At 55.9% G+C, this 13,483-nt stretch overlaps 1 long non-coding RNA gene across 1 annotated transcript; it reads right to left on the bottom strand.

The window, feature by feature from the left end:
- Window positions 1–2,085: 2,085 nt before the first annotated feature.
- LOC142077287 (uncharacterized) lies at window positions 2,086–11,595 on the bottom strand. Its single transcript, XR_012671688.1, has 3 exons — window positions 10,766–11,595; window positions 10,248–10,601; window positions 2,086–2,426 (listed from the first exon to the last, which is right to left on the bottom strand). It is a non-coding gene; the product is annotated as an uncharacterized LOC142077287 (long non-coding RNA).
- Window positions 11,596–13,483: the final 1,888 nt, after the last annotated feature.

The following is a 13,483-nucleotide window of genomic DNA, read 5'->3' as shown; positions in this document are numbered from 1 at the left end:
CTACGCTCACGGATCCACCGCCACAGCTCCAGCCCTTGCGCTGCTGCTGCTGCGCATCTTGCTTGCTTGGTCGATAAAGCTGAAAGTGAAGTGTAAAACTTGGAAGAGTAAAATGAAAAAGAAAGAACAAATCTCAGCAATTCATTTTATGCTAAAAAGGTGTGTGTACGTTTATACACATACAAGAAGAATACTTATACCATAAAAATACTTGATTTTCCTTTTGCATTAATTTAAATTGCATAGCTGTGAATTCATACTGTTAAATTATCTACCTCCAAAACACACAGCCATCATTTGACTAGGGGTTTTGCGTGTGTTACATGACTAGGAGGGACGCCTGGCCAGCTGCGCCGAGACCGATGCTACCGAACTGCCGGGGAAACGCGCCGTTGAAAGCGAGACAGAAATAAAGTACTTCAGAGCACTCTGTCAAAAGACTGGGGAAAAAAACCTGTAACGTTCGGTTGCCTCTCTTTTTAAAGATTTAGAACAACTACCTAACTGCTTAAGTACACCTAATAAGTTATATGCTACAGCTATTTGGCAGTTGCAGTTTAAGCAATGCAAGTCAGTTTGTAAATTACACAATTTTAACTTTCTTTTTTAAAATCCATTTATGATAGAAAAATCAGTGAGATAAGAGATCTCCCATATGGTTTTACTTTTTTTTGGGGGGGGGGGGGGGCGGGGAGGCAGGCAGTGGGGAATATCAAATCTCCAGTGCTGCAATACATAAGGCTACCAAAAGGGATTGGCAGATTTGCTAATGCTTTTGGCTGTACCCAAGCATGCGGAGGAACACGTTTTTATGATATCTCGACTGTTACACCTGAGAACCAAAGATCAGCGATACATCGACTGTTGGAAGACGTGCTGCGCTTAGGTCTCTGGAAGGAAATCGACTTACTACTTTGTTTTTTTTCCAGAGAGAGTGAAAAGTCTCGTTGCGGATGACTTCTGCCAAGTACATCATCTCTGAACATGCATTCTGATGGGACGCTCATAAAAGGCAACTCCTTTGAATGAGAAAGATTTCCATTCTGGAAAATCTCTTTCCAACTGAAGTCAATTACACACTGCAGGTTAAGGAAAAAGGACATTACAGAAGCAGTAACTCACCAAAAACACAACAGGACTCGCTGTCGCTAGTTACGAGGCTGCTAACGCTTCTTGGGAAAGCCTGGAAAACACACCAAAGCGACGCCGATTTGTCCCGTTTTGTCCACGTCTCTTCTTTGACCTTGATTGCTTTTAGCACAGATGCTAGTATCTCAGTAAGGTTTTCGAGTGCTACTGTAAGGTATTTTAAACACCGACTGACCGAAAAAGCATAAAGCTTTTGTCGTGAAAACAAAGTCCGTTTCTCCTGAACATCCGAACTCTCACAAACAGTTCCTTTCCTCTTCTAGTCCAACATTACTTTCACAGCACCCTTTAATAGTAAGCACACAGAAACAGAAGACTGTGCTTTCAGGAAGAGAAAATAGACGGAGGGAAGCAAGCTTTGCATAGGCGTACCATGCTCCAGAACAGACCTTATTTATTTTTAGTATTTGTGTTAAAATATTTCACATAAAAAAAAAATATAGAAGGAGAGCTGCCACATTCTTAATGTTTACTGTAAAGTCCATACTACAAGCACCTTAGGAAAAATGCAGACACGTATCACACACCTACCTCGGTACTTGCAGACCACTATGGATCCTTTCCATCTGTCTCGTACTTTCACGGCAGTTGACATTCTGCTGAGAGGAAAGGAAAAAAAAACCCAACGTTTAGCACAAAGCTTCCTTTCCTGTGAAGACTACAACACTGAGTGGAGGAAAAAGTATTTTGCATCATCTTTGGTACGGTTGTTGAGACAGGCCACCAGAGCTTCTGCATGTTTTAGACGACCGTGCCTTTTTTTTGGCTCATTGGCAGCTTTACTTTCGCTAGAACTCACTTTCCTAGAGACGCGCAGGTGACAGACACAGATACCTACGTACATTTTCTCAAGCCTAAGTATAGCCGCGATTTCCTCACCCTATATGTCCCAAGTTGAGTGTTTTTGTTAAAGAGTACAGCAACCCATCTGTCCTTGTGAACTCGCTGCAAAAGAGGAATCCTTTTTTCCAGGCCGTTTCTCCAAACGGTCAAGATCTTTGAAAACTGCAGTTGTGCCACCAAACCTGCTCAGGGTCCCTCCCAACCTTCGACCGTCACTAGATTTAACAGGCACACGCTCTCTTCCGTCTTCCAATAGCAAAAATACACAACGCTCTCAGACCCCGAGCGCAACCCTACGGACGTCCACACACACCTCGCTGTTTTGATGAGGAGCCACTGAGCACCCCTGCGAGCACAGCGGGATCATGCGCAAGACCGGTGTCCTGGTTTCGGCTGGGATAGAGTTAATTTTCTTCCTGGTATCTGGTATAGCGCTGTGGTTTAGATTTAGTACGAGAAAAACGTGGATAACAGGCTGATGTTTTAGTTGTTGCTAAGTAGCGCTTACGCTAGTCAAGGACTTTTCAGCTTCTCATGCCCTGCCAGCGAGAGACGCACGTGGCGTGGATTTAATCCCCGAGGGAAGAGGCCGGGCTCCCCGCTGGCAGATGGACAACTCGCCTCCCTGCCGCTCGGAGCGCCTTGCTGGGGACAGCCCTGCCTGCGCCTGGCTGCTCCGCAGCCGTGCTAGGAGTGCAGTCCGGCCGACGGATGCTCCGGCAAATAGACACTCCAGCGAATCGCAGCTCCCGCTCGTTACAGCTGCAGGTAATTTTGCCTCTGGCTAAGGCTAAGGCATGCCCCAGACAGCGGACACCCCGTCTCGTTTCAGCTCCTGCTTGCTACGGTTCTGGCTAATTGAAGCTCCAGCTCTGCACTGAAGCTCCCGTTGATTTCAGCTCCTTCTCCTTACAAGCTCCAGCTATTTGCAACAGCCTGGGCTTTTGACAAGGTCGTAAATCAATCGCCGTCAAAACTCGACTATTAGGATTAAATATCATAGTTGTACGTTGTATAAATATTCATTAGTTTGTACGATTAATTAGTTAATAACTATACTAAGCAGTCGACAAGGAAGAGCTGGACTCGAAGAGGGCGTGCAGGGTCTGAAAAGCAGACACCACCTCTTCCCCCCAGAGACCACCGCAGACATTGAGTTTGGCCTGGTGCATGCCGGCCTCCCACACTTCGGGGTCCAGCAGGACCAGACCGCCCCCCCCCCCCCCCGGGGAGGGTCCACGCACCCTGCCCACCCCCTGCTTTCCCCTGCAGCCCCCAATGCCCTCCCGCCCCCCCGCACAAACGGCTAAACCGGCTTCTGCTTTGGGCCCCCAAACCAGCTCACTTGGCGCCCATTTCTGAGCCCAAAAACCCAGCTGCTGCGCCTGTTCTCAAGTCCCAAAGATGCCCCCGGGGAGGGCAAGCGCTTGTGCGATGCTTCTGGCAGAAACGGGGCTGAAAGGTCTGATCCCGGTGCCGGGGGAGCAGCGCAGAGCTGGCTGGGACCAGCTTTTGCTCCTGGAACAACCCCAAGTCCCTGCTCCGAGGTCTTCCCCTTGGGGCCCTGGGGTGGACCTGTCCCTCCCCTTCAAATGCTCCAGGAGTTTCGGGGGCAGAAGGCCGTTTCTAAGCCCTCTCTCCAGCACCTCCTCCGTCGACTCGGCCCATGAAGCCCCCAGACTCGAGCACCTCACTGGGCCGGGCGGCCTCCATTGCCTACAGGCTGCCCGTCTACCTGCAGGGAGGGCTGGGGGGTCCCCGGCCCCACGGGGCGACAGTGGGGACTCGCAGGGAGGGCCTGTTTGCACACAGCGCCCCCCCTCCCCTCCGCCGGCCCCACTGCGCGGCCCCCCTAGGGCACACACGCCCCTCCTCCCCGCCCCCCCCCCCCCAGCCCCACTCCCCAGATGCTCACAGCCCCTCCCCCGCCTGGAGCCCCCCCAGCACCCCTCCCCGGAGCCTGCAGGACCGCCCCCCCCCCCGCCACAGCCCCACTCCTCGGCTCCCCGGGCCCGCGGCCCCTCACCCTCACGCTGCGCCGCCGCCTCGGTGCAGACCCCGCCGCGCGCCCCGTTGAAATACACTCCGCAGCCAATCAGCGCGCGGCTCCACCGGAACGCCCGCGCGGGGCACGCCGGGAGTTGTAGTCCCCCGCCCCGGGGCGCCTCGTGCAGCGCGGCTGGCTGTACAGCGACACCCGTACGATGGAGGTGATCGTGCACGGACCCTGGTGCAACCCTTGTGTCCCCCACGCTCGCAGCCCCTCCCCAGCGTTTGCAAGCACCTCCCAGCCCCAGGACCCCCGGTGGTCACAGCACCCGACCACACCATTTTACAGCCCCCTGGGAGCCCCAAGCCCCACTCTCGAATCCCGCCAGGACCCACAGCCCCACTCCCCAGCTCCTTGGGGGACCGCAGCCCCCCCCAGCCTCCCTAGGGCACACAACCCCACTCCCCAGCGCATCTAGGGCACGGAGCCCCCCAAGCCCCACCCCCCGGCCCCCTCCGGGATGCACAGCTCCCCCCAAGCCCCACCCCCCGGCCCCCTCCGGGATGCACAGCCCCACTCCTCGGCCCCCCCGAGGGTCCGCAGCCTCCCCCCAGCCCCACTCCCCCGATGCTCACAGCCTCTCCCTGGCCCGGCGCTCCGCCAGTCCCCCTCCCCGGAGCCTGCAGGTCTCCCCTCAGCCCGCCGTGCCCGCGGCCCCTCACACTCACGCTGCTCTCGTGCCGCCGCCGCCGCCGCCGCCGCCGCCGCCGCCGCCGCCGCCGCCGCCGCCGCCGCCGCCGCCGCCGCCGCCGCCGCCGCGTGGGTGCAGACCCCGCCGCGCGCCCCGTTGAAATATCCACCGCAGCCAATCAGCGCGCGGCTCCACCGGGCCGCCCGCGGGGGCACGCCGGGAGTTGTAGTCCCCGCCCCGGAAGCACGCATGCGCACGGCGCCTTGTGCCGTGCGGGTGGCTGTGCAGGGACCCCCGCGCAACGGTGGTGATTGTGCAGGGACCCTTGCGCAACGAGGGGTCGGTGTGTGGAGACCCCCGTGCGATGGGGGGGGGCAGTGCAGGAGGACCCTTACGTAATTGGTTGGTGTGCAGGGGACCCTCGTGCAATGGCGGGCAGGTGCACGGGGACCCTTGTGCGATGGTGGGGATTGTGCAGGACCCTCGTGTGACAGTGGTGGTTATTATTCTCGGCAGTACGGGAGCAAAACAGCCGGTGTCTGAAACCACTGGGGTGTTTTGGCTGCTGCTGAGCAGCCTCGAGGCCGCCTCCGGTTCCCACGTGGCTCCCATGGTGAGCGTGCACCCTCCTGCGACGGGTGCAGGTGTGCAAGGAGGGCGATCCAGGATAGGCGTCCCTCTCTGGAGGCACCCAGCTCGAGCTGGCACCTAAGAACTAATCAAGGAGTAATGAGGAACCTTCTCTCGCACCTGATATTAACCAGCGGGATCCCAGGGTCAGACCCTGTTACGGTGATTGGACCCTGGGGAGGTGGCAGAGAGTGCCCTGGACAGGTTGGGGGGGTTCCCTGGGGAGGAGGGGAGCTCCCACCCCCCCGACTGTGGGCACTCCCCTCAAGGAGCAGAGCATGGTGCAAGACTTTAGGGGGGATGAGGGCCAGCAGGACCCCGAGATGGCGGTGCCGGCTCTTCCCAGCGTCTCCCCAGGCACCTGCCGTGCTGGGGGGGGGGGCTTGTCTCAGGACTGGGGGTGACCGTGGGGATGGGGGGGGGGCCTCAGAACGGGGCAGGGGGGGAATCCTGGGGTCCGGGAGGGACCCTGGGAGTGGGGTAGGGGGACATTTGGGGACAGAGGTGTTTCTCGGGAGATTGGGGACACCATGTGGGGGGTTGAGACTAGGAGGGATGACCCTGGGGAGGTGGGGGGCACCGCGGGGAGAAGGGATCCCACCCCCCACACCTGCAGCCACCCCCACGGGCTGCTGGGACCCCGACCCACTGGGGGACCAGGTTGGGAACGATGGGGACTCACTCATGGATACTGCACAGGTAACAAAATAGTTCATGCTGCACCCTGTTGTAGGGTCTCTGGGGTGCCCTGGGCGCCGAGTCCCCACCACAGCCAGCCCTTCCCGGGGGTCCCCAGGCTGCCGGGCTCCTCTGGCCCCAGCCGGCGGGAGCTGTGTCCTCCCAGCCGCTGGCCACGCAACGGCAGCACTGACCCACGGCCACGTGGGGACAGGGCTGGGGACAGGGCCGGGGGATGCCTGTGCTCCACCTGGGTCTGCAGGGCTCGGGCAGGGGGGACCCAGCATCCTGCAGCTCCGCTCCCACCCTGGGGACCCCAAACAGCCCCGGGGCAGATGGTGTCCCCAGCGTGTCCACCTGACGGGGGGTGGCCTGTGCCCCTGCGCACCCGTGTGCGTGGCGGGGGGGAGGAGGGGTACGTTGCTGTCCCTGTCGCTGGTGGCAACCGGCGTGGGGGGAAGGTGACAGTGAGGGTCCCCGCCAGTGGCCCGGAGCTCATCACCGCTGGGGGGACAGGGGACAAGCAGGGCCAGCACCAAGGAGCGACGGCAGCACAGCCCACTCTCTGGGGGTCCCCGCCCCCTGTCCCCAGCGGTCCCCTCCGTCCCCGTGTTTTATTGGGGGAACACAGAGCCCAACGATCCGCCGCAGGGACAGGGGACGGGGAGCTGCCCCAGGGATGGGGGCAGCACCGGAACACGCCGACACTCTTGGGGGTGCTGGCATGCGGGGGGGGCACCCTAACTGTTGCCGCCCGGGATGACGAATGCACCGGGATGGGGACGGCACACGGAGGGGCCAGAGCCGGCGCGCGAACGCCGGGCTGCAGTACCACGCTTCGGCTTCGGGGCGGCAGCAGCGTAAGCGGCGGCGGCGGCGCGGCTGCGCACCTGTGCGGTGCCGGCGCTGCAGTACCGCGATTCGGCCACGGGGCGGCAGCAGCAGCGAGCAGCCGCCGGGCAGCGCGTGCCCGGGGGCGGCACGGGCGCTGCAGTTCCGCGCTTTGCGCGCCCAGCGCCCGCCGGCACCGCGCACGTGGGGCGGCAGCGGCATTTCCTTACCGGGACGAAGCGACGAACGCGGCGGCATCACCCCGCAGGCACCACGGTACGGCATTGCCGTTACCGGCGGACGGCAGCGCGGAGAAGCGGGGCGCCAGCGCGCATGCGCGGCTCAAGGGCTGCAGTACCGAATTCTAGTCGCCTGGTGGCAGCAGCGAGCAAAGAAAAGCGCGCCGCCGCGCATGCGCGGCCCGAGACCCGCAGTACCCGATTTTGGTCGCTCGGTGGCAGCAGCGAGCAAAGAAAATCGTGCCGCCGCGCATGCGCGGCCCGAGAGCCGCAGTACCCGATTTTGGTCGCTCGGTGGCAGCAGCGAGCAAAGAAAAGCGCGCCGCCGCGCATGCGCGGCTCCCGAGAGCCGCAGTACCCGAGTTTGGTCGCTCGGCGGCAGCAGCGAGCAGAGAAAAGCGCGCCTCTGCGCATGCGCGGCTCCCGAGGCGCAGTGCCGTACCTCGGTCGCTCGGTGGCAGCAGCGAGCAAAGAAAAGCGCGCCCCCGCGCATGCGCGGCTCCCGAGAGCTGCAGTACCCGAGTTTGGTCGCTCCGTGGCAGCAGCGAGCGCGGCAACGCGCGGCACTGCGCGTGCGCGGCTCAAGAGCTGCAGTACCCAATTCCGGCCGCCGGGTGCCACCGTCGCCTCACCGACCCCTTCCCGATCTCTCCGCCCAGTTTGGACCACCGAAAGACGGTAACTGCTTACTGGGGGTACTGGGCTTAGATTTCTCTGCCCTTTTCCCACTCGCGGCCCGGGCACTAGTCTCCATCGCCTCTGTACCACAAAAAGCACCCGGTGGCCCCAGCATTTCAGTCCTTTCCCTTTGGCCGCTTTACAAGGCCCGTGGTTGTTTCCGTCCGTGCCCCCCAGCCCATTACCCGCGGAGGAGAAGCAGCACGGGGAACCTGTGGAACAGGTTTCTTTCTAACCCGGAGGAAGCCCCAGGGATCGCTGTCTCGGACTGCAGGTGGCATCGGGTTGTGGGAGTGACAGCAGCGACTCAACAGATGCTGGAGAGAGATTTTAAAAAAATAAGGCCACACGGGTGGCACCCTGAAAGCAGGGGAGGGGCAGCTATGTCCATCACGAAACCGCGCTTCTGAGCAGACCCGGTGCCAGTGGCTGACCTGCAAACTAGCGATACGCTGGTGGTCCTGGGGCTTTGTTGTGGTGTTTGCACCTTTCCTCAACCTCTGTGCTATCAGCACTCCGCTCTCCTCATCCTGCACACGCACAAGGCTTGCCACACAGGGCTTGTCACTTGGAGGAGAGACACTGCACGACGTCACCTACCACCCTGCCCTCCAGCGTGCAAAGGAATTAGAAATGAAGCAGGGAAAGCCAAGAGGCCTGCCCGTGTATTAGGCGTCCTCAGCAGATGACCGTAGAGCCCGGCAGGTTCCATCCTTGCTCTGTACAGGGCGCGTAGCTCTGCACTCCTTGCCGCTCCTGCCAGCAAGCGTCACAGTTGCACTTTGCTGCCTGCAACACGCAGCACTTAGTGGGCTGGAGGGGCTGTTCTGCCAACGTGACAGGGGAGCAGCTCGGTTCCTTTAACTGCCTAATTTGCCTCCTTGAAACAATCACTTCAACACTTGGTTTCTTTATTTTAGACCCCTCTGCATATCTCCTGGCCTGCGAGCCATTTTCAGCTAGCCACACAGCTAAGTACGGTGCTGGTAGAAACCCAGCTGCCATCTCGCTCCGATGTCAAAAGGCTTTTGTAACTTGAACCCCGATGGTTTTGCCATCGAGACTGCAAGGTGAGGAATACGCCTCTACTTGAACAAGACGGACACCTGCCAAATAGCTGAGCTGTGCACAGCGATAGGTGGCTGCCTGTGACTGACACCTTTTTCTGCTAAAACCAAAGCACGCTTCCCTTGTGAAGGGCCATCGGCAGTACAGAACGTACCTGAGCTCTCCTTGCACCGGCTCCCCAGAGAACGGCGTCTCAGTTCGACTGAAGCGTGCAGCAGCCTGTCGTCATCCCAGCCCCTCGCCCTCGAGCGAGTGGCTGCCTGTAGCAGCGGCAGAACCGCTGCTGCGCCGAGGGGAAAGGAATGGCTTGGCGTCAAGCTCTGCGGGCTGCCTGTGTCCCGTGCAGAGCCGACGACCTCGGTAGCCCATACAAAGGGCAAAGCTAACAACCTGAGAAGGAGTCACAGCGTGTAGCAGTTTCTGCAACAACCATACTTCCCAGACTGCTTATGGAGCACAAAGCACTTGAAAGCAGCGGGAAAGAACAAGGATGGCCTATCAAGACGGTAGGAATAACACGGAGAGCCTGAAGTATTTAGCCAGGCAGGGCTTGCAACTCACCTTGTGTCATGGTTTAATCCCAGCCGGCAACTAAGCACCACGCAACCGCTCACTCGCTCCCCCCTCAGTGGGATGGGGTAGAGAATTGGAAGGGCAAAAGTGAAAAAACTCCACTTGTTTGGAAAAGGAAAGCGGGGGGGGGGGGGGGGGGGGAACAGAACCGAGAGAAAAACCCAGGAAAGACAAGCGGTACAAATGAAAACAATTGCTCGCCACCAACCGACCGATGCCCAGCCAGTCGCAGCCCAGCAGCGGCCCCCCTGCCAACCTCCCCCCTAGTTTTATTTCATGAGATCATACAGTCTGGAATATCCCTTGGGTCCGTCGGGGTCAGCTCTCCCAGCAGTGCGCCCTCCCAAACCCTCACGCACCCCCAGCCTGCTCGCTGGCAGGGCAGGGCGAGGAGCAGAACAGCCCCGGGCGCCGTGCAAGCGCTGCTCAGCAGGAACTAACACACCCCTGCGTCATCAATGCTGTTTTCAGCACAAACCCAAAACGCAGGAGGAGGGAGAGTGGGGTGGGAGCGGGGTGCGGGGGAGCGGGAGGGGGGTGTCAGAGTTTGGGCGGGGGGCAACGGGCAGGTTGGCGGGGCAGGCAGCACCCCAGGGGTCCGGGGCAGAGGGGTTACGGGGAGGCAGTGCGGAACACGGGGGGGTGGGAGGAGGGAGACGAGAGAGGAGGGCAGTGCGGGCACGAGGCAGGAGGGCAGGGGATACGGGGGGCGCGTCACGGGGAAAACCTTGCACGCACGGGGGAAAAACCTCGCATGGGAAAGGCGGGGCGGACACTGGGAGGGGCGTGTGTGGGTAGAGACATGGGTGGGGGGACATGCGTGGGGGTGACCTACGCCAGGGGGTCCGCCCGGGACCATCCACAGCAGATAACTCACCTGGGATAATCCGCAACAGATAATCCGTTCCCGATAACTGACCCTCACTGGATAACCCGCACTGGATAACCACGAGCGATGCCCCTCAAATGGCTGGTGTTTCACCCCAAATTTTCCCCAAATTGGGGGGGTTTTTTGCTTTTCTATAATATAAAAATTGGGGCTTTTTCCTTTTCCAAAATATTCAATTTGGAGGTTTTTCAACGCTTTTTCACAACAAAAATTGGCGATTTTTGCTTTTGGTTTTGTGCATGAAAATGGGCGTTTTTCTGCTTTCCAGCTGTACAAATCCAGGTGGATTTGGCTTTCCCGGGAGCTCCAAGTTGGGTATTTTTCCCCCAAAATTGCGGGGTTCTTTTTTCACCCCTTGCAGGCCCTGAATCAGGGGTTTTGTGGTATTTTTATGCCATCGCGGCAGGTCCCGCTCTGTGTGCGCGGCCCTGCAGGGGAAAGTCCCTGTTGGGGGAACTGGCCCCAAATCAGGATGGGAAACGGCGGAAAAGGAGAACAGGGAAGACGCAGCTTTTGAAAGCGCTTTTATATCTTCAATAGAGAGGTATTTCGGGGGGGGTGAAGAGTTTTTAAATCCTTTCTATAAACAGGGTTTCTTTGCATTTTAAAAACCTTATCTATCATAGACATTTACACTTAATGTATTTACACATACATATATATATATTTAGAGCATATATTTATGTTTCACTTATACCCCCCTATTTCCCACTTATCCTCCCTATTTCCCACTTATCCTCCCTATTTCCCACTTATTATATGTAATACCTGTTCAGACTATATATCTGTTGACTTACATATTTTGACACTTAAATGTCTTTATAGACTTCTCTATTTACACTTACGTATATTTACACCTATATCTTTATAGACTTAGATTTTAGACTTAGGTATCTATTTACACTTATATATTATCTCTTAGATTACATATAGTATCTATTTAGACTCTCTATGTAACATGTAAGTGTAGATAGCTATATCTATTCAGACTTTTTTCTACTTTAAATTCCTTCATATATAAAATATATCATCCTTTTTGCATTTTAAAGCCCTTTATTTTTTAATTTATATGTACGCGAGTTATTTTTGTATTTTAAAACCCTATATATGTCTTTCAAATTTTTTTATACTCTAAAATCCTTTATATAATATGGCAGATATAGGTTCTTATTTTGAAATCCTTTTGTACATATAAATGAATATTATTTTTCAATATATATAACAATGAGAGATTTTTCTCTGTTTCAAGGCCTCACACATATATTTACAGTTTTTAAAAATTTTTGAAACCCCCCGTGAATTTTCAGGCATTTTTGGGCTGTGACCCCCTTTTTTTGGGGGGGAACGACACCCCCCCCCCCCCCATGACCCCCCATTCCCCACTCACCTGCTCCTCCACAGCATTATCACCCCCCCCGGTGATGTTGGGGTGCCCCAAATGACATCATCGCCCCCCCCAGGTCCCCCAACCCCCCCTTTTTTTCAGCCCCCAAAAAGGCACAAAATGAGGGAAACGGCCCCAACCGGCAGCTCGTTACTTTAATAATGCCGTTTACGTATGCACACACGCACCCCCGCCAAAAAGGGGGGCTCTGCTGGAAAGATAAAGGAGGGGCAGCCCCCCCAAACGCTTGCAGCCCCCCCCCAGCCCCCGTCCCGCAGGCTGGCGGCTGGCCCCTTACCGTCAGCACGCCTAACGACCGGCAGGCAAACCTGGGCTGGGGGGTCTCTCTTGAGCATCACGGGACGCTTACAGCGAGACATCTGAAAAACAAAAATCTCAACGGATATTTCAGCCTATTAAAAAAATAGCACCGAAGGCAGCAGAGGAATTCAGTCAGGATAAGGGATAGGGTAGTAGTTGAGCTAAAGGAGGATGCTAGGCAAACGGGTCAGCTCGAAATACAACACGTCCTTTAAAAGCTAGCGCGATTCGAACGCTTAAAATCAGCATTAAGACTAACTGACACGATTTTGAACACGTTCTTCGCAGAGAAGTAAACGCTCTTGCTGGTGTTGGAAAACGTCTCGTCCCTTCCTTACAGCACCGCTGCAGGGAGATAACCCCCTGAGGCTGCAGGACAAGGGCGCGCCGTAATCAGCATCTACGCTCACGGATCCACCGCCACAGCTCCAGCCCTTGCGCTGCTGCTGCTGCGCATCTTGCTTGCTTGGTCGATAAAGCTGAAAGTGAAGTGTAAAACTTGGAAGAGTAAAATGAAAAAGAAAGAACAAATCTCAGCAATTCATTTTATGCTAAAAAGGTGTGTGTACGTTTATACACATACAAGAAGAATACTTATACCATAAAAATACTTGATTTTCCTTTTGCATTAATTTAAATTGCATAGCTGTGAATTCATACTGTTAAATTATCTACCTCCAAAACACACAGCCATCATTTGACTAGGGGTTTTGCGTGTGTTACATGACTAGGAGGGACGCCTGGCCAGCTGCGCCGAGACCGATGCTACCGAACTGCCGGGGAAACGCGCCGTTGAAAGCGAGACAGAAATAAAGTACTTCAGAGCACTCTGTCAAAAGATTGGGGAAAAAAACCCGTAACGTTCGGTTGCCTCTCTTTTTAAAGATTTAGAACAACTACCTAACTGCTTAAGTACACCTAATAAGTTATATGCTACAGCTATTTGGCAGTTGCAGTTTAAGCAATGCAAGTCAGTTTGTAAATTATACAATTTTAACTTTCTTTTTTAAAATCCATTTATGATAGAAAAATCAGTGAGATAAGAGATCTCCCATATGGTTTTACTTTTTTTTTGGGGGGGGGGGGGGGGGGGGGGGAGGGGCGGGGAGGCAGGCAGTGGGGAATATCAAATCTCCAGTGCTGCAATACATAAGGCTACCAAAAGGGATTGGCAGATTTGCTAATGCTTTTGGCTGTACCCAAGCATGCGGAGGAACACGTTTTTATGATATCTCGACTGTTACACCTGAGAACCAAAGATCAGCGATACATCGACTGTTGGAAGACGTGCTGCGCTTAGGTCTCTGGAAGGAAATCGACTTACTACTTTGTTTTTTTTCCAGAGAGAGTGAAAAGTCTCGTTGCGGATGACTTCTGCCAAGTACATCATCTCTGAACATGCATTCTGATGGGACGCTCATAAAAGGCAACTCCTTTGAATGAGAAAGATTTCCATTCTGGAAAATCTCTTTCCAACTGAAGTCAATTACACACTGCAGGTTAAGGAAAAAGGACATTA

This window comes from Calonectris borealis, unplaced genomic scaffold (genome assembly GCF_964195595.1).
Source record: "Calonectris borealis unplaced genomic scaffold, bCalBor7.hap1.2 HAP1_SCAFFOLD_196, whole genome shotgun sequence".
Taxonomy (NCBI): domain Eukaryota; kingdom Metazoa; phylum Chordata; class Aves; order Procellariiformes; family Procellariidae; genus Calonectris; species Calonectris borealis.
The sequence above is the reverse complement of the archived record's forward strand: the minus strand, read 5'-3'. Positions and strand labels throughout refer to the sequence as shown.